Raw genomic sequence first — 22,227 nt, forward strand, 5'->3', positions numbered from 1 at the left:
TTTCCTTTCGTGTCGGTGTGTTGAATGTGCGCGGGTTTTGCTCCTGTCGTCCGTACCTTCCGTGTTTATCGTGCGGCTCGCGAAGATTCCTAATAAAAAAACATCTGATACGTGAGTTAGCGTGGCTTTGGTGGCACTTTAAACAAAGAAGCGCTATTCACAGGTAGCCACAGCTAAGCTAGTTCTACTTCTGTTTCATTTTTGATGTCTCTTGTGCCAGTTGTGCGCAGTTGACCAGCGTACACATGCTTCCCAATTAACACGTTTGAAGAAAAGATTGTGCACATGTTGTTAGCAATTTTTGCCGTATTTCCTTGTTTTTTTTGTGCCTGCTTTGTTTGTTGCTGGTTTCAGGTGTCTTGGGCACATGCGAGCATTGTCCTGGTGCAGCAAAATTTTCCAATAAACGTTCACAGTTGTCAATAGAGCTTCGCCCGTCTGTCTCACCTCATATTGTCCCATCTATTGCACTTCACCGTACTCTAATATGCATCACCAACTGGCCCAAAGTTCTACTTTCTGAAGTTTTTATTGCTACTTCACACTTGTCAAAGTCAGGCCAACAGCCATACTGCATACAATGTAGAGCTATATGGACTGGCAGTTCATGTCATGGATTTATTCTGGCTTAATGGCATCACAGAAAGTAAACAAAGATGACAAGCAGGACACAAGTGCCTACTCTCAACTCTAGCTTTAATAACAAAACAGAAATCGCACATAACATGTAGTGATATGAAGTGACGTCATTCATTCAAAAACAATTTCTTCATCCAATGTAACTGAGAATGAGCGATGCATTTGTCCTTTGCATTGTGAATCTGCCAAAGCTTAATTATCTTATGTACTCTCTGGTCATAATTTCTGTTCAATGCAGAAGTTTGGGCTTGTTTGTGATAACGGAACTTGGACATCATAACAAGCAGGAAAGAACGCGAACACGAAGAGATATAGACTAGCGCCCATCCAGTCTGTGTCTCTTTGGGTCCACATTCCATTGTGCTTGTTATGATGTCCAAGTTCCATAATTTTAGGCTATAACGAGTTTTGTGGAACACAAGAATGAACCAGCATTTTTTAGAGTATGTTGCAATGTGCGGATGAGATTTGTTAGGCACAAGCCTGATTCACCCCAATCTGAAATTAATACAATATAGGCATAACAAGATGGCCATGGCCAACTGTACACAACCTCTGTTGCACAGTGCATCACCTCCTTCAAATCGTGCCACACGCAACAACCAAATTGTTTTCCTGGCTGCAGTATTTTTTTCTCACATCAGAGCAAATCTCTGTTCACAAGCTTCCTACAGAAAGAAAAGCATTTAGCCCATAGGGACCAAGTGCGCTTTTGCCCATGAAAAAGCACAAGAGCATACGAAACATCTGCGACCATTTTTTACTTGGCTCATCTCATTCATTATATTCCATCGTCATGCCTAATTTAGTTGTGCAAATCATATTTTCACACTATAAAGACAACTGTGAAAAAAGATTTGCCTTTGTAACTAAAGTTTGGAGACAGTGCCTGTCAGCTCATATTTTCATCTGTGCAATTACACCAAATGTAAACTACAAAAATACCCGTAGTCAGAATCACAAAGATACACACCTGTGTAATGATTCTGCTGAGATCCTAGGAGTGGTCAGCCACACAATGCAGCACAGGTAGAATGGCATCCTGAGTTAAAACAAAATAATAAGAATTGTAAGATGCATATCAAAAATTTTATGCTGTGAGGCATTTTGCATGTATACTAATCACCACATTTGCATGCAAAACAGTTTTGCAGAATAGTTAAGCAAGGTAAATCAATGTCTGGCCACGGGACTGTCAGCCAGTGCTACTCATGGCAATGGTGGCATATATAGCATATCGTTTCAAGTGCAGCTTTTGCAGGGTACATGAATTCAAGAAAACTTAGGTTCACATAATACATGAGACCTACAGTTAGAAGGATGTGTTACATCCAGCACCAATGCCACGAGTGGCACTGCCTAACGCTTCCAGGGCCGGACTTAGTACACACGCAGAAATTTGCAACAAAGTGAACAGGAGGAAGAGCTGTTGCTTTAACTCAATAAAAGATTGCTTGCTTCATGCAGATGTGAATACAGCTCCTATCAGCAACGAGTTGTCCTTTGGTCCACTTCACTTCTGTTCTTTTTTTCTTTCCTTGTCTTCATTGTTTGTTGGTGCCATATGGTTGTGACGAGCAGCTCAGCTCCTATTCTTGTTTTACTACATGGTGTAAAATCATCCAAACGTGCTTAAGCCTCTTAAGAGTAAACTTGAACCATTTTGTTTGAACAATATTTCTCTCTTTGTGTCACACCTTAATGTACTGCTAAAAAATGCTAGACAATGCTATACAGAAGAACCTACATCCACACAATCACACATCTGAATAAAACTGCACAGTCTATGATCATGTATACATACACATTTTACACATGTCTACAATGAAAATATATGTTACTGTTCTAATATGCACACTTAACATACTGCATAACAGTCAACTGGTTCCAAAATGGGTTTTTTTTTGTTATCACACATACGATGGCTCCAATTACAAATTTAATTCTGGCAGTGACTGAAGACACTCCCAAAAACTTTCTAATGCAATCAACAAGAATTTTCAAATTTAGAGCAGTTGGACACAAATAAGGCAAATAGTTTTATACTCCTAAATAACGAACTGTTATTGTATATGACGGTAAAAGGTCATGCTCCTGAAACATCAGACTGTTTATCATATAACACATTATTATATTTTTACTTACTTTCCTAAGGATTGTGCTGAGTGATCTGCTCATGTGAAAATGTTTATGCATAGCTGTATCGTGTTATCACTTGTGTTTTCACATTTGTATTAATGCTACTTTATGTGCATGGAAGCGTGCCCATACTACCTTAAGCTGAAGGCCAAACACTATGCTTACACGGTACATGCATTTCATAATACTAAGCAGTGGACTTGGAGAATGAGCAACTGTAATAAAAAGTGTGGTTCTTTGGACACACATCAAATGACATTTGCCTGGAAAACAAACATTTTGCTAAAATCATGACTTACTCCAATTGGTACTAAGCATAAAGCATCAATCAAGAAACTTGCATTTACCAGACACCACTATAGACACTAAGACCTCTTTGGCTTATTCACAGTCTGGCACAATGTGCTTAAGCTGCCTGTAAACCCTGGAAAGTGTTCATGATACTTTTTTTAAATAGATGGGAAAACTTGAGAAGGACCTAAAATTAGGGTCGGTAAAGCAAAACAGCTTTTTCAGAATTCCACTCTGTTTATATGCATATGTTCTATGCATATGATGGTGAAGGCAAATGATGTACTTGAACTGTGTTTTATCACGCAATACTAGAGAGCACAGTTTTGCAATAATGTGATAGAGAACAATGATAATAATGCCACATAAAACAACCTAGTGAATATTTTTAACTAATTGCACAAGGTTTTCGTCGTTATTCTGATGCACACATCTGCACACTATGCACCAAGTCTTGTCGGTTTTATTTTTGTCACATAGTAATTTAAATGACACATTTGTCCTCAAATATGTCATGTTGGGCTCCTTTAGTATTTTTATTTTCTTACTGGAACACACATGCCTATATATGTCTTCTGCCTCATGGAACAGGTGTCACAGCATTTCCTCTAACTGAAGCCACAAAACTAGCCATTGCAGGTAAAAGATACAGGGTAAAAAAAAACTAGGTAAGAGCCTACCTATGCCTCTGTTGCTGAAAAGGGGAACTTGGAAGGCGTCTGATGTCCGGCTATGAAGCTGCTTCATCCTTACAGCTGGCAATGAAACGGCTGCAGTCTTGAAACACAAGTAAAAAATTAGACACAGCAATGTTACATAAAGCCCGCAACAGCATGGCCGCAAGTTGATACGGGATTACTTCCGCTGCTACGCTGAGTTTTGTATGCTGTTCAGCTTACATTATTGGTAAACTATGCTTGCCAAAATTTTATATTTTAACAGGCTTTACTCTTTACAACAAAAGCCGTTACCCAACTCATGCTCTTATGCACTTAAGCCATGAAATGTTTACTGATCACATAAACTGAATGGCTTCCAAGACAAATTATTTCGGTCAAGAGGATACATAATTAATGAGTGTCACTGACATTGAATACCAAGGTAGTATCTCTTTTTACAATAGACAATGGCGGACCTGAAGCACATTTTTGTCAGATTTGGGTTGATCAGCCAGCCATTATTCTTTCTACCAGCAGCAGGAATTGAGTTAATATTACTCGTGCACAGTACGATCACACAGTCAAGTGTGATAAGATCCTGAGTTTGAAAGGGCGACATTGTATGAATTTGGTATGTAGAAATCAAAACTGAATATCTGTATGCAATGGTGCAGCAGCAAAACAAACATTAAACAAGTCAAGGCATCCAGTGCACAGAGCGGGCAGTCGAATAATAACATTGTACAATCGCCGACTATATAGATATTGCATAGTGCTTGCATGGGAGGCGTAGTCACTGCATCAGCAAATAACACAGCCACCGCGCTACGTTCCCGTGATCTATCACCGCCAACGCTGTCGCGTAAATTAATGTTTGGTCAAGCCAACCGCATCGTTTTCTGCTCGCGAAGGGTAGAAAGACGGCGTATCCGGTAATGTGAACGGTAATCTAAAGACCAAAGTCGACGGGTGCTGGCCCCCCAAGCTGCGCGGCTAGGCGCAGCAATCGCGCACTGCCTGCACAATCAGCGGCGTGGGCGCAAAGAGACAGACGCCGGCCCGGAGCGTACCGGCAAATCTACACAGTGCACGCTTAGTAAGCGACCTACTGCACACAACCGTACGAGGGGATTGGCGCCACGTAAGCGGCAGCTAGCAGATACCGCGCACAAAGAAGCGCCGAAACCCGCACACACGCGCGTCGCAGTAACGAGTTGACACATTTTAAGGCCGCGGTTAGGCGGCGAAGCTTGGCGGCTTAGCTCACCCCGCACTGCACGGAACTTCTCTGGTAGTGGCTTGCGCTTGGGGAAACATCACGAACGCTCACAGCCATCCTATTAACAGACCTCGAAGACATCGCAAAGTTCCTCATCATCTAAAATCATGTTTTCTAACTACTCTCGCTCCACTCTAAGCACTCGCTTCGAATACGACAAAGCTCGCACAAACACGGTGATCGTGCAAGGCAGTTTGCAAAATGGTTCGGGACGGCCAACTGTTGCACTGAAGCCTTCAATAACTCGTATCAGCGCCTCTGAACACATATGCATACACAGAACGTGCAGCGGTCGTTGAAAATCACTTACCGTGGAGTCTTGGCTGTTCGAAACTGCGGGAGACACCAACGACGGCAGAACAATGCGCCGACGCTGTTGGTAATGGCTGCCGCTTGGTCGCTTCGAGCGCGCGCACTCCGAAGACCCGTCGGCGCGGCGTTTCGAAAGTTTCGGTACGGTGGCGTAGTTTCGGGTTTGGCGCGGCATTCTCTGCAGTGCCTGCAGCGCTAGCGCGGCTACTCCAAACAGAAAAACAACGCGGACGCACATTGCGCGGGATATTTCGAATCTGAGTGCAGAAATTCTACTGAAATTGTCGCTCGGGGTGACAGCCATGTTGGTCATGGCAGGCGGCACCTGGCGGCTGAGTTGTTCTTTAGCTGTTTGGCTCGGGTTAGATATGGGCGTATTCAGCACTCCCTATCTACCCAACGCCAGTTATTTTTTGAGAACCCCCATTTTACTACCGCAACATCCCCTTAATGTTCATCTGAATGAGGTCGAGGGTAATATAAAGGTTCTAGCTTGTTTTACTCCATCTCGTGGGGGTAACTGTTTTGAGCTTGGGAGGAAAAAGGGCATGTCAGCTGTTAAAACGCCCATATGGGCTAATTTGTGTTTACAGTGCTCCATACCTCATTGTATGATTAAGACGAATTTTCAGTTGAAAATGAAAATATCGTATAGTTGCATGAATGTATACATGCGAAATGCTACAGCAGCCTGACATCATATTAATGTCAATATTGGTGACATCCGGCAACGTTCGTTTTGTAACGTTGCTACATTGATACCATTTACACGTTAATTGATGTTTACACACAACGTTGACACAACGTGGGTGTCGGGACGTTGCTGTGGCATTTATTTGTGACATAACTTCAACGTACACCTGGCAACGTACATCCAACGTTGAGGCAGGCTGTTTAACGTTGCCTGACATTTGTTACAATCAGGCAACGTTTACGCTACGTTCTGTGTTGCTTGGGGAACGTTATCGCGATGGCCGTAACATCCTCAACGCAAAATTCCTGAAGATCGCTGTAGTGCGTTACTGCAAATATAGTACAAGCAACAGGATTGCGTTCTCTTCAACCAAATAATAAACCGACCCTCGCCTGAAAAAAAACGAGAACTTTTTCGAGCAAGATATTGAGAACACAATTGCTGTTGTCATAGCTTATGATAAGATTCGCAATCCATGTGGGTCTTCGGCGCCGAAAACTGCAAAACGCAGCACAATTTTACGGCCGTGCGGAGTTTCGTAGATGGTGCCGCGCACCCGAAGGCAGTGCGAAGGACGGAGCGTCTGCTCCGACGCTCCGACCTCCGTACTAGGTTTCCGGCTCTCGCCGCTAAGTGTCGCATGAATTGCTGGAGTCGCGAATACCATAAATTCTGTTAACATTTAAAACTGAATGGGGCATTAAGCTGACTAATGAAGCTTGAAAATGTTAGTCTCTCGCAAAAATAAGCTGTAATGTAGTAATTTGGGGGACGGAAACGGTTTCACAGATTATTACAGTTTGATAGAGAATTGTGGCAACTCTGTTGAGTATACCTAAAAATCAATCAACCATTAAAACTGAATGGGGCCTTAAACTGACTAATGAAGCTTGAAAATGTTAGTTTCTCGCAAAAATAAGCGGTAATATAGTAATTTGGGAGATGGAAAGTGTTTTACAGAAGATTACTGTTTGGCAGAAAATTGTGGCAACACTGATGCGTATACCTAAAAGTAAGTCCACCATTAAAATTGAATGGGGCATTAAAATGACTAATGAAGCTTGAAAATGTTAGTTTCTCGCAAAAATAAGCTGTAATATAGTAATTTGGGGGACGGAAACTGTTTTACAGAAGACTACTGTTTGACAGCAAATTGTGGCAACGCTATTGCATATTCGCAACTGAAATGAACTGCAGGGGGCGCTGCGAAAATTGGCCGCGTCTGGCTACACTGTGCAACATGGCGGCTACACCGAGGTCCCCGCTACGGTGGCTATCTCCGCGTCGCCGTAACCGCTGTGTTTGATGTACAGTACACTGTAGTTTGATGATTTTCGTTCAGTGTGATGCCTGTTTGCGCTGTTTTTGTGGAAGGAAAGCGAGTAGCTTACGCCTACCAAATCATTTTAGCCCATCTGAGAGAGCCACAGTGGGTAATGAGGCTGAAGTGGTCGCACGGTGTGTGCAAACATCTGGCGTGACAGCGGACCCGCATGAGATTCTGATGAAAATCACAGATGTATTCTTGAACCAATTGGTGGTGGAACCGAAGTACTCGTGCACGGTTGGATGGTCGGAAAAGTACAAGCATGTTTCTGCTGCTTTGATTCACTGTTCAGGCGCGGATAGATAGTTCGGTACGTTTCGAGCGTGCGAAACAGCGGCCGGCGAAGTTGGATACGTCACGCTGGCCTCGCCAGGATTGGCGAAATCTTATATCCTGCTCAGTTTGGTACTTTTAACAAGCCCGCCGCAGCGCACCGACTTGCTCGATCAGCTGTGGCCGCTGTACATGCGGATAAATGCGCTGCCGGCGTGCACTTTCTCACTGTTGTTGCCTTAACACATTTTCGTTCGGCGAAGGCGCTAGCTCTCGCACGCTCTTTTCAGTCCAGAAAGCAAGCGAACCTAAAATCAAGCTTTGCATTTTATCGCGAGCATGCACTACGCATCTGTGGCGAACCTTTCCCGCTACTATTGCCTTCTTGCATTCAAGATTTGCGCAACGTGACTGCTGCTTCGCTTAGCTGTACTCATTGCAGTAGTTGGCGCATTGTTTCTCTCGTAGAGAACAAAACGATAAATAAGAAACCGAAAGATCTGCTTACTACTATAAAAACACATTTGAACACCATGTACGTATTTACTGCAGTTTAAGTGGCCAAAACTGTGTTCGTCTCTGAACTGCCAATTTCCTTCAGACACTGATAAGAGATACAATTGCTTTGATAATTACAAATTTCAAATGCGCGCCTACTAACTTGCACCAGTTACACGGGTAGCGTGTCCAAATCGCAAGGAAGGCATACCGATATGCCACCCCATGGTTATTTTACACGCTGGCGCGTACATGTTGTGCTTACTTAGAACGATTAACCAACGTTACCTAGCTGGGAGTACCTGAAACTCCAATGTATCGATTTTCGCTGATTACCATACTCGGTAGTTCCACGTTGTGCGCCGCACGTATCCGATATAACAGCTTTAATGGCAGAAAGCTTGAATACAACAGCGACATTTGCATCATAAACTGCATTACCACGCCGGGTATCACATGAAACTGCATGTTGCAGCACGCATACGCTGAACATTATCACGACGGCAATAACAACCTCAACTCAAACTTCCTGAAGTTCGCTGTAGTGTGTTACTGCAAACATAGTACAAGCAACAGGATTGCGTTATCTTCACACAAACAATAAACCGACCCTCGCCTGAAAAAAAATGAGAACTTTCTCGAGCAAGGTATTGAGAACGCAACAATTGCTGTTGTCGTAGCTTATGATAAGATTCGCAATCCATGTGGCTCTTCGGCGCCGCAAAACTAAAAAACGCAGCATAATTCCACGGCCGTGCGGAGTTTCGTTGATGGTGGCGCGCACCCGATCGCAGTGGGAAGGCTACGGACGGACCGTCTGCTCCGACCTTCGTACTAGGTTTCCGGCGCTCGCCGCTAAGTGTCGCATGAATTGCTGGAGTCGCGAATACCTTAAAATCTGTTATCATTTAAAACTTAACGGGGCATTAACTGACAAATCAAGCTTGAAAATGTTACTTGCTCGCAAAAATAAGCTGTAATATAGTAATTTGGGGGACAGAAACTGTTTTACAGAAGATTACTGTGTGACAGAAGATTGTGGCAACGCTGTTGCGTGTACCTAAAAATTTGTCAACCATTAAAACTGAATGGGGCATTAAACTGACTAATGAAGCTAAAAAATGTTAGTCTCTCGCAAAAATAAGCTGTAATATAGTAATTTGGGGGGCAGAAACTGTTTTACAGAAGATTACTGTGTGACAGAAAATTGTGGCAACGCTGTTGCGTGTACCTAAAAATTTGTCAACCATTAAAACTGAATGGGGCATTAAACTGACTAATGAAGCTAAAAAATGTTAGTCTCTCGCAAAAATAAGCTGTAATGTAGTATTTTGGGGGACGGAAACGGTTTCACACAATATTACAGTTTGACAGAGAATTGTTGCAACTCTGTTGCCTATACCTAAAAATCAATCAACCATTAAAACTGAATGGGGCCTTAAACTGGCTAATTAAGCTTGAAAATGTTAACTTCTCGCAAAAATAAGCTGTAATATAGTTATTTGGGGACGAAAACTGTTTTACAGAAGATTACTGTTTGACAGAAAACTGTGGCAACACTGGTGCGTATACGTAAAGGTCAGTCAACCATTTAAACTGAATGGGGCATTAAACTGACTAATGAAGCTTGAAAATGTTAGTTTCTCACAAAAATAAGCTGTGATATAGTAATTTTGGATACGGAAACTGTTTTACAGAAGATTACTGTTTGACAGCAACTTGTGGCAACGCTCTTGCATATTCGCAACTTAAATGAACTGCAGGGAGCGCTGCGAAAACTGGCCGTGTGTGGCTACACTGTGCAACATGGCGGCTACACCGAGGTCCCCGCGTCGCTGCAACCGTTCTGTTTGATGTACAGTACACTGTAGTTTGATTATTTTCGTGCAGTGTGATGCCGGTTTGCGCTGTTTTGTGGAAGGAAAGCGAGTAGCTTACGCCTACCAAATCATTTTCGCCCATCTGAGAGAGCCACAGTGGGTAATGAGGCTGGAGTGGTCGCACGGTGTGTGCAAACATCTGGCGTGACAGCGGACAGGCACGAGATTCTGATGAAAATCACAGATGTATTCTTGAACCCATTGGTCGTGGAATCGAAGTACTCGTCCACTGTTGGATGGTCGGAAAAGTACAAGCATGTTTCTGCTGCTTTGATTCACTGTTCAGGCGCGGATAGATAGTCCGGTACGTTTCGAGCGTGCGAGACAGCGGCCGGCGAAGTTGGATACGTCACTCCGGCCTCGCCAGGATTGGCGAAATCTTACATCCTGCTCAGTTTGGTACTTTTAACATGGCCCACCGCAGGACACCGACTTGCTCGATCAGCTGTTCCCGCTGTACATGCGGATAAATTCGCAGCCGACGCGCACTTTCTTATTGTTGTTGCCTTAACACATTTTCGTTTGGCTAAGGCGCTAGCTCTGCACGCTCTTTTCAGTCCAGAGAGCAAGCGAACCTAAAATCAAGCTTTGCATTTTATCGCGAGCATGCACTACGAATCTGTGGCGAACCTTTGCCGCTACTATTGCGTTCGATCTTGCATTCAAGATTTGCGCAACGTGACTGCTGCTTCGCTTAGCTGTAGTTATTGCAGTGGTTGGCGCATTGTTTCTCTCGTAGAGAACAAAACGATAAATAAAAACCGAAAGATCTGCTTACTACAATAAAAACACATTTGCACACCATGTACATGTATGACTTGTGCTGCGTGGCCTGATCCTGGCTGACTACTCCCCGCTTTCTACAAACATGTCGCTTATGGCTGCTGTGTAAACTAATGAAATAAAACAAATATTTTTGTGGAAAATAATTTCAACTAAGCTACTGCATTATGAATGTAATTAATTTCCCATGTTATTCTATAATTTACGTATCCTGCAGTTTAAGTGGCCAAAACTGTGTTCGCCTCTGAACTGCCAATTTCCTTCAGACACTGATAAGAGATACAATTGCTTTGATAATTAGACATTTTCAAATGAGCGCCTGCTAACTTGCACTAGTTACACGGTCAACGTGTCCAAGTCGCAAGGAAGGCGTACCGCTATGCCACCCCATGGTTATTTTACACGCTAGTGCGTACATGTTGTGCTTATTTATAACCATTTACCGACGTTACCTGGGAGTACCTAAACTCCAATGTATCGATTTTCGCTGATTACCATACTCGGTAGTTCCACGTTGTGCGCCGCACGTATCCGATATAAAAGCTTTAATGAAGGAAAGCTTGAATACAACAGCGACATTTGCATCATAAACTGCATTACCACGCCGGCTATCACATGAAACTGCATGTTGCAGCACGCATACGCTGAACGTTATCACGATGGCAATAACAACCTCAACTCAAACTTCCTGAAGTTCGCTGTAGTGCATTACTGCAAACATAGTACAAGCAACAGGATTGCGTTCTCTTCACACAAACAATAAACCGACCCTCGCCTGAAAAAAAATTTGAGAACTTCCTCGAGCAAGGTATTGAGAACACAACAATTGCTGTTGTCGTAGCTTATGATAAGATTAGCAATCCATGTGGCTCTTTGGCGCCGCAAAACTTCAAAACGCAGCATAATTCCACGGCCGTGCGGAGTTTCGTTGATGGTGGCGCGCACCCGATCGCAGTGTGAAGGCTACGGACGGAGCGTCTGCTCCGACCTCCGTACTAGGTTACCGGAGATCGCCGCTAAGTGTCGCATGAATTGCTGGAGTCGCGAATACCTTAAAATCTGTTATCATTTAAAACTTAACGCGGCATTAACTGACAAATCAAGCTTGAAAATGTTAGTTGCTCGCAAAAATAAACTGTAATATAGTAATTTGGTGGACAGAAACTGTTTTACAGAAGATTACTGTGTGACAGAAAATTGTGGCAACACTGTTGCGAATACCTAAAAGTATGTCAACCATTAAAACTGAATGGGCCATTAAACTGACTAATGAAGCTAGAAAATGTTAGTCTCTCGCAAAAATAAGCTGTAATGTAGTATTTTCGGGGACGGAAACGGTTTCGCACAATATTACAGTTTGACAGAGAATTGTGGCAACTCTGTTGCGTATACCTAAAAATCAATAAACCATCAAAACTGAATGGGGCCTTAAACTGGCTAATTAAGCTTGAAAATGTTAACTTCTCGCAAAAATAATCTGTAATATAGTTATTTGGGGACGAAAACTGTTTTACAGAAGAAAACTGTTTAACAGAAAACTGTGGCAACACTGATGCGTATACCTAAATGTCAGTCAACCATTAAAAATGAATGGGGCATTAAACTGACTATAGTCGGGTACAACTTTAGAAGACAGAAGGAGGCCCCGCCCAGTTGACCGAAGCGCAGGAGCCAATTCCTCCGCGACTAAAGAAATAGTCCCACTCAAAAAATTGTGACTGCTTCTAAAACGCGTATTTGTCGGTATAAATAAGATTTGTGTATCTTGACGAGTGGTTTGGTAAAACCATCATGATGGAAATGCTACCGCACATGCCGGATCGCGAGAGAAAAATAACTCCGTGCCTTCTACAACGCTGTGCGTCGTCTGCTACAAAGCAAGATCGACGGCACCGGGCGTAGCAGTCGCTGGCTTAATAGCATAAGATTCATATATACTTTTTGTGTGTTTGCACAACCTTATTTTTTAATGTGTTGGTCTTATTTTTAATTAATATTTTTTTCTTTTTTTTCGCGGTTGCGAACCTGCGATCTCGTGAGTTCGCGAACGATCGCGCGCGGCATTCCGTGCCAGTTTTCCGCCATGGAGCCCAGCGAGGTGACATCGGAACGCGATCCTTTGTTGCCGAACGAGCCTTGTGTCCCCTCGATTACCACACCACCAAGGAGCCTTGGCAAGAACAAGAGCGGCCACATCCTGAACAGTGATTTACGCAACATGATCTTCTACTGCTACACGTTTTGGCGTAACAGGCAGCCTGAACGCACCGTGGCGGACACGAGCAAGTTTATCGCCGACATGCTTGGTGTAAGCGAAAGGACTGTGTTCAGGGTGAGGCAGGCAGTTAAAGCTTCGCATTTTTCGGGTGGCAAACTGACGACGCCCTCGCGAAAGCGCCCACGCAATGCGGAGAAGAGGAGACGCAGCGCGAAGTCTGACAGCTTCACGTTGTGCGCGCTGAGATCATGTGTGCACGATTTCTTTCGCCGCAACGAGATACCGACGGTCGAGAAGGTAACTACCGAGTTCTCGGAGCGTATGGAACTACCATCACTAAGGCGGTGTACTGTGCGTCGCCTGCTTGCCGAGATCGGCTTCAAGCACGAAAAGAGAAGCCGCAACTCGCTGCTTATCGACCGGGATGACATCACCGATTGGCGGAATCGCTACCTCCGTGACGTGGAGCGCTACCGGGCGGAAGGCCGAAAGATCTTCTACCTGGACGAGACATGGGTGACGGCGGGACACACTCGGTCGATCGTGTGGACAGACACCGTGGTGCAGAAGCGCGGACGCCTGTTCGCTCGAGCAAATGGCCTGACGACGGGTCTAAAACAACCTTCTGGGAAAGGTCAGCACCTGATCGTGACGCACATCGGCAGCGAGGATGGTTTCGTCGACGGCTGCTTGGATATATTCCGAGGCCAAAAGACAGGCGACTACCACGAGGAAATGGACGGCAATCGCTTTCAGGGCTGGTTCAATGACGTTCTGCAGAAGTTGCCAGCTGGTAGCGTCATTGTTTTAGACAATGCACCTTACCATAGCCGGCGAGAAGAGAAATTGCCGACGACGGCCTGGAAGAAGGAAAAGATACAGGAGTGGCTCACAAGCAAGAACATCACCTACGGTGAAAGGATGATAAAGAAACAGCTGCTTGAGCTGGTGGCATCTGTAAAGTCACGCTTTCTGAGCTAAATCGTAGACAACACAGCTGTAAGGGCCGGTTGCATTGTACTCAGGCTCCCGCCGTACCACTGCGAATATAATCCTATTGAGCTTGTGTGACCCAAGGTGAAAAATGGTATCGCTGCGGACAACAGAGACTTCAAGCTGTCCACGGTCGACGTCATCTTGAGAAAGAAAATCAAGCAGGTAACGGCGGAAGACTGAACGAAGAGCATTCAGCATGTGATGGACTTGGAGGCAAAGTTCAGACTTGACACGTCTGGGAGTGAGCACATTCAACCCATCATCATCCAGCTGGGTGAAGATGACACTGAAGAAAGCGACTCTGACTGCGAGCTGTCTGGCATTGAGCCACTCGACGAAGCATAAACGCTTCTTAATAACAAAAGAACAGCCCTTATTAGGGCTACCAAAATTTTGCCGGTGGGTTCGCAACAGCCAACCATCCATTCCGTGACCTCTCAAATAAATAAGCAGTTCCATTTATGGCATATTCCTTATAATAGAATCTCAATTCTGATAAGCAACGTCCTGCACACATTGTGCTCGATTTAAGAAGTGGCATAGAAACACATTTAAATGCTGGCATATCTGAATTGAAACACTATTGTTAACCCTGATTATCGTTGGCGGGCTCAAAATGCTCATTCGGGCAGCCATTCATGTGGTTGACATTAGTATGGTTGCATTGTTTATTTTGTTATCTGGCGCACAAAAGTAATGCGATTAAGAGAACAAATATAAAACATCATTAGCTTAGTGAGGCCCAAACTGCTCACTAAGGCAGTCAACGTCGAGTTTGACGCGCCCCATAGTGAAATAGCAGAAGTCAGAGCACGCTTGATGGTTCTGTCTGCACTGGAAATCGCAGTCATGTCATAGCGAGTGGTGGTGAAATAGAAGCAGAGAACACCGAACTGACAACCACTGTAAGCAGCTTGAATGCCAAAGCACATTCATGTGGTTGCATTGTTTATTTTGTTATCTGGCTCACACAAGTAATGCGATTAAGAGAACAAATATAAAACATCATTAGCTTAGAGAGGCCCAAACTGCTCATTCAGGCAGCCACCGTCGAGTTTGACGCGCCCCATAGTGAAATAGCAGAAGTCAGAGCACGCTTGATGGTTCTGTTAGCAGTCTGCACTGTAAATCACAGTCATGTCATAGCGAGTGGTGGTGAAATAGCAGCAGACAACACCAAACTGACAGCCACTCTCAGCAGCTTGAATGCCAAAGCACATTCATGTGGTTGCATTGTTTATTTTGTTATCTGGCTCACACAAGTAGTGCGATTAAGAGAACAAATATAAAACATCATTAGCTTAGTGAGGCCCAAACTGCTCATTCAGGCAGCTACCGTCGAGTTTGACGCGCCCCATAGTGAAATAGAAGAAGTCAGAGCACGCTTTATGGTTATGTTAGCAGTCTGCACTGGAAATCGCAGTCATGTCATAGCGAGTGGTGGTGAAATAGAAGCAGACAACACCAAACTGACAGCCACTGTCAGCAGCTTGAATGCCAAAGCACATTCATGTGGTTGCATTGTTTATTTTGTTATCTGGCTCACACAAGTAATGTGATTAAGAGAAGAAATATAAAACATTATTAGCTTAGTGAGGCCCAAACTGCTCATTCAGGCAGCCACCGTCGAGTTTGACGCGCCCCATAGTGAAATTAGTCGGAGCACGCTTTATGGATCCGTTAGCAGTCTGCACTGAAAATTGAAGTGTTGTCATAGCCAATTTTCAATTTATTATTGTGACTCGAGCAAGTAATGCGAATGCAAGCACAATTATTAACGTGATTAACTTTACTAGCATTTTTGTCATATTTACGTACCGGAAAAATGCTCAGTAAAGTTGAACATGTTTTAGTGAGTCACTTTGTTCATCACAAGCCGTAGGCAAAGTGACGGACAGATTCAGATTCAGCATATTGGGGAAGTAATAAATGGTGAAAGTGCAAAAGCTCTCACAGCACTGCTTTGCTGGACTCCATTCACTAGAAAACTGCATTTGTAATGATGAAAGCGTCATGACAGGAAATGATACCCCACTGCACAATGTTATATATGTGTACCACTACATGTGACGGGCAGCCATACCATCTGTTTATTAAGACTGGATGCAAAACATAGCAAGGTGCTGTTTCACAATATGGCACCTTTTCATGTGCACTTCTGGTAAGCTACCGTATGCACTGATACATAAACACATTAACAGGGGAAAGAGACGAAGTAACTGTGCAAGCCAAGTGATGCTTTTAACATTTTGTATCTCTCAATGTTTCTGTTGTCAGCTGATAGAACTTTCTTTGGTGCAAGTTGATTAATCACGTTGCAGCAACAGCAGAAGAAGCAAGGTCAGAATAGTAGGAGAAAACAAAGCAAGGTGGCAGACTGAGGAGGCAAGGTAGACAAGAGAGAATGGCTTTAATGACATCGAAGAGACCAGCCCTGCTATTCACAGGACTTGGTGCTTTGAATGAGACGAGTTAATGGAATTGTCGAAAGTCGTGGCTGCAGCATGCTTACAAGAACAAATGCAAAAATAAAAGGATAGAAATAGGAACAAATACTTACACGCACGGAAGAACTCACATATTCACACACATGAACACAAACGCGAGCGCAAAAACTAAGATACAAAATACAAAAAAGGGCAAAATAACAAATATACACAAACACACAAGAAAACACGCACACACATTTAACGCAGACGCGAGTAGAACTATTAGGAGTCAGTTCACAAGCAGCTGTGCCTACTTTGTCGTACTTTTTTTTTAATGTACACATTGGCTCTGTTGCCTTCACTGTCATAGGAATTTTTTAGTAGCGACATATCACGACCAAGCGCAAAGCTGTGTTGTGGGAAAGCAAGTCGAGCGCTGACAGCACAGCTTATGCGCGATTGTGTCACAGCAGGCTTTCTACAGGTGGCGCGTGCAGTGAGCGAAGAGTTCTAAGCCACACAGCGACGCGAATTCATGCCAAGCACCCTTGCAACGGCACCAGTGTATCAGTCATATTTTATATTAGCATTCAGGCTGACATTAAGGAAACAAACACTGCTTCCAAACGCCTGACCGTTAACAATCCAATGACATTCGCTCAAGCAGCGCGTGTTAGTCACTGATTGTTAGTATTGGTGGAAAGCAATCAATCGACCGTGCTACACAACACTCGAACGTCACTGCTAGACGCTTGGCTATCTTATCACACTGCTGCCAACGATCGGTCGTTTGCACGCTGAGCTGGCAGCAACAAATATTTGCGTTCGAGGTTGCTTTCACAAATCTTTTCCGTTGAGAAACTCGCAGGTTGGTTTCATCCGCGCACGCTTTTCTCATTTATCCTGATAATGGTTTTGCTCCATCACTTCACCACGTCCGACGAGAAACGCAGGGGCACAGTACACAAACACACCCGCCGCTCACAGTAGGTACCAGACTTTGGCGAACTCTCCTCGTCGTAACTTCACTTAGGAGCAAAAGAAAACACCACGGAACAAACACGTACGATGTTTGTTTGCAGCGGTATGCCGCCGCGGGATCTTATTTCCACACAAAGCGCAGCGCAGTGCCACCGGTGTTCGCTGCAATCTTTCTTCGCCGGCTCACGGCTCAGAACAAACGCACGCGGCACAAATTGGGCATCGTAAGCTCACAATAGTATTTCCAGCATGACAGACCACCACAAACAATTCGAATTCACTCTGACGAAGGGAGACGCACAGAGCTGACGCGACGCGGCCCAGTTCGAAGCGAGGGCGGCCATGTTAGGCATGTTCTCCGTCGGCGGGGACACCGGCCGTCCGGCTCATGACGTCACCTGAAGTGCGCGCCTATTGGTGCCGGCTCGTGTGCATCCGCCTTTGAGGGGCAAATGCCGCTGTCTTCTAAAGTTGTATCCGACTATAATGAAGCTTGAAAATGTTAGTTTCGCGCAAAAAAAAGCTGCAATATAGTAATTTTGGGGACGGAAACTGTTTTACAGAAGATGACTGTTTGACAGCAACTTGTGGCAACGCTCTTGCATATTCGCAATTTAAATGAACTGCAGGGGGCGATGCGAAAACTGGCCGTGTCTGGCTACACTGTGAACATGGCGGCTACACAGAGGTCCCCGCGTCGCCGCAACCGCTCTGTTTGATGTACAGTACACTGTAGTTTGATGATTTTCGTGCAGTGTGATGCCGGTTTGCGCTGTTTTGTCGAAGGAAAGCGAGTAGCTTACGCCTGCCAAATCATTTTAGCCCATCTGAGAGAGCCACAGTGGGTAATGAGGCTGAAGTGGTCGCAGGGTGTGTGCAAACATCTGGCGTGACAGCGGACCCGCACGAGATTCTGATGAAAATCACAGATGTATTCTTGAACCCATTGGTCGTGGAACCGAAGTACTCGTGCACTGTTGGATGGTCGGAAAAGTAGAAGCATGTTTCTACTGCTTTGATTCACTGTTCAGGCGCGGATAGATAGTCCGGTACATTTCGAGCGTGCGAGACAGCGGCCGGCGAAGTTGGATACGTCACGCTGGCCACACCAGGATTGGCGAAATCTTACATCCTGCTCAGTTTGGTACTTTTAACATAGCCCGCCGCAGCGCACCGACTTGCTCGATCAGCTGTTGCTGCTGTACATGCGGATAAATGCGCAGCCGGCGCGCAATTTCTCATTGTTGTTGCCTTAACACATTTTCGTTCGGCGAAGGCGCTAGCTCTGCACGCTCTTTTCTGTCCAGAGAGCAAGCGAACCTAAAATCAAGCTTTGCATTTTATCGCGAGCATGCACTACGAATCTGTGGTGAACCTTTCCCGCTACTATTGCGTTCGATCTTGCATTCAAGATTTGCGCAACGTGACTGCTGCTTCGCTTAGCTGTAGTTATTGCAGTAGTTGGCGCATTGTTTCTCTCGTAGAGAACAAAACGATAAATAAAAAACCGAAAGATCTGCTTACTACAATAAAAACACATTTGCACGCCATGTACATGTATGACTTGTGCTGCATGTCCTGATCCTGACTGACTACTCCCCGCTGTCTACAAACATGTCGCTTATGGCTGCTGTGTAAACTAATGAAATAAAACAAATGTTTCTGTGTAAATTAATTTCAACTAAGCTACTGCATTATGAATGTAATTAATTTTCCATGTTATTCTATAATTTACGTATCCTGCAGTTTAAGTGGCCAAAACTGTGTTCGCCTCTGAACTGCCAATTTCCTTCAGACACTGATAAGAGACAATTGCTTTGATAATTAGACATTTTCAAATGAGCGCGTACTAACTTGCACTAGTTACACGGTCAGCGTGTCCAAGTCCCAAGGAAGGCGTACCGCTATGCCACCCCATGGTTATTTTACAAGCTGGCACGTACATGTTGTGCTTACTTATAACCATTTACCGACGTTACCTGGGAGTACCTAAACTCCAATGTATCGATTTTCGCTGATTACCATACTCGGTAGTTCCACGTTGTGCGCCGCACGTATCCGATATAACAGCTTTAATGAAGGAAAGCTTGAATACAACAGCGACATTTGCATCATAAACTGCATTACCACGCCGGCTATCACATGAAACTGCATGTTGCAGCCTGCATACGCTGAACGTTATCACGATGGCAATAACAACCTCAACTCAAACTTCCTGAAGTTCGCTGTAGTGCGTTACTGCAAACATAGTACAAGCAAAAGGATTGCGTTCTCTTCACACAAACAATAAACCGACCCTCACCTAAAAAAAATGAGAACTTTCTCGAGCAAGGTATTGAGAACACAACAATTGCTGTTGTCGTAGCTTATAAGATTCGCAATCCATGTGGCTCTTCGGCGCCGCAAAACTGCAAAACGCAGCATAATTCCACGGCCGTGCGGAGTTTCGTTGATGGTGGCACGCACCCGATCGCAGTTTGAAGGCTACGGACGGAGCGTCTGCTCCAACCTCCGTACTAGGTTTCCGGAGCTCGCCGCTAAGTGTCGCATGAATTGCTGGAGTCGCCAATACCTTAAAATCTGTTATCATTTAAAACTTAACGGGGCATTAACTGACAAATCAAGCTTGAAAATGTTAGTTGCTCGCAAAAATAAACTGTAATATAGTAATCTGGTGGACAGAAACTGTTTTACAGAAGATTACTGTGTGACAGAAAATTGTGGCAACACTGTTGCGAATACCTAAAAGTATGTCGACCATTAAAACTGAATGGGCCCTTAAACTGACTAATGAAGCTAGAAAATGTTAGTCTCTTGCAAAAATAAGCTTAATGTAGTATTTTGGGGGACGGAAACAGTTTCACAGAATATTACAGTTTGACAGAGAATTGTGGCAACTCTGTTGCGTATACCTAAAAATCAATCAACCATTAAAACTGAATGGGGCCTTAAACTGACTAATGAAGCTTGAAAATGTTAGTTTCTCGCCAAAAAATGCTGTTATATAGTAATTTGGGGGACAGAAACTGTTTTACAGAAGATTACTGTTTGACAGCAAATTGTGGCAACACTATTGCATATTCGAAACTGAAATGAACTGCAGGGGGCGCTGCGAAAACTGGCCGCGTCTGGCTACACTGTGCAACATGGCGGCTACACCGAGGTCCCCGTGTCGCCGCAACTATAGTACAGTGTACTAGAATACCTTGGGTAGTGGAAAGAGCGCGCGGCGCGGCCTATTGGAGAGCTGTTGCCACATCTGTAACCGCCGCGCGTGGCGCTGGCGTCAAAAAACCGAGGAGATCGCGGCCGCAGTAGCGGCTGTCAGTGAGGTTGCGGACGCAGTTTCTGCTTCTTTTACCGCGTTTCCGACACGTTAGATTTTCTTGCGCTATCGCAACATTCCGCAAAATCTATTTTAACGCCTTCTTATGATTTCCACTATCTTTGTTCACCGTAGAACAATAATCGGTGTCAGTTTCCTTTACAAAGTTGAGATGCCATATACCGCCTCTACATTTTTGCTTACACAGGTCTGGTCTCGCTGTGTCACCTCTATGTTCTTTTTTCAATGCACCTGAATTCTTTGATCACTTATTTTTTTCCTCTTGTGCCACCGAACATGATACTTATTAGCGCAAAACTCGAAATAAAAGACAACAGCGAAAGACGAGAGGAAAGGAAAGACGAGCGCTACTGTAAACTCCAACTCGCCCAACAAGAAGGTATTCTGTTGTGCCACCGAATTTTAAGACTGATAAAACACTTAGAAATTCCATTTCGAAAGACTAGCCTCGCCCACGATTCTGTCTTTTTTGGGGTGACTTCACTGGGACACAGCCACAAGGATGCTTTTCTTGGAGTTTACAATTTCATAAGAGGCACAAAAAGAATACCTTGCTGGATTTCTAGAATTATGAATTATTCCTATCATTTACCTTTTTTATGTCAAAATTATTTTATCTTAAAATTCTTTATGGTATTTGTCTAATTTAGGCTATACAAATTTAGTTTTTGTTTAAATTCTAATAAACATAGTTGAAATCACCTGATTCTTGGCCAATTCCCCGTGGTGGGTATGAGCCAACAATTGGGAGATGAGATGAGGTTGCAAGAGCCAGTACCCCGGATTTCGTGAGCTAAATGAACGGACGTTGTCGTTGTTTAAAGCCCCGAAAGACGAAGCCCAACGAAATCAGTGGAATATGAATTTGCACCGCAAAGACGATTAGGCCACACTCGGATACGTCGGCGGTTTGCGACTACCCGTCTGCACTTCATTGTAAGGGCTTTTAACCGCGCTGGGTGCCAGAAACAGGAAACTGCTAACTACCTAAAGCTAAGCCGCTGCACATGAGCGTGCTTGGTTTTCAGGGAACCTTACTCCGTTCCCTTAAACTTTCGTGTGAACAGTTTACGCACACCAGCTTTGAACAAATTGTGTTGTGATTATACCTGGTGCGCATGTCTTGAACCAACGGATTTAAATAAACAGTTGGTCTGTAAAAAATGTTTTTTTCCCATCAATTTTGCATTTTATATGCTGCAGTATTAAATGAAACGATAGCTTCGTCTTGTGTTTGAGGAACAAGAGAAAACCGTAACAAAAGAGGAGAGGTTTGCCACTCCAGGGACAAAACATTACGCCGCCGTGGTGGCGTAGGGGCTTTGGTGCTGCGCTGCTAAGCCCGCGGTTGCGGGATCGAATACCGGCCGCGGCGGCCGCATTTCGATGGGGGCGAAATGCAAAAGCACCCTTGTACCGTTCATTGAGTGCACGTTAAGGAACCCCAGGTGGTCTAAATTAACCCGGAGTCCCCACTACGCCG

General features: G+C 44.4%; 1 protein-coding gene and 1 long non-coding RNA gene across 2 annotated transcripts in view; one reads left to right on the plus strand and one right to left on the minus strand.

The window, feature by feature from the left end:
* The window catches only part of LOC119442065 (keratin-associated protein 19-2-like), a 317,990-nt gene that overhangs the window by 196,212 nt on the left and 99,551 nt on the right, over nt 1–22,227 (plus strand). The gene's annotated exons all lie outside the window — the stretch shown is intronic.
* LOC119453053 (uncharacterized) lies at nt 1,610–5,383 on the minus strand. Its single transcript, XR_005192197.2, has 3 exons — nt 5,318–5,383; nt 3,750–3,846; nt 1,610–1,681 (listed from the first exon to the last, which is right to left on the minus strand). It is a non-coding gene; the product is annotated as an uncharacterized LOC119453053 (long non-coding RNA).

Source organism: Dermacentor silvarum, chromosome 1 (assembly GCF_013339745.2).
Source record: "Dermacentor silvarum isolate Dsil-2018 chromosome 1, BIME_Dsil_1.4, whole genome shotgun sequence".
NCBI lineage: Eukaryota > Metazoa > Arthropoda > Arachnida > Ixodida > Ixodidae > Dermacentor > Dermacentor silvarum.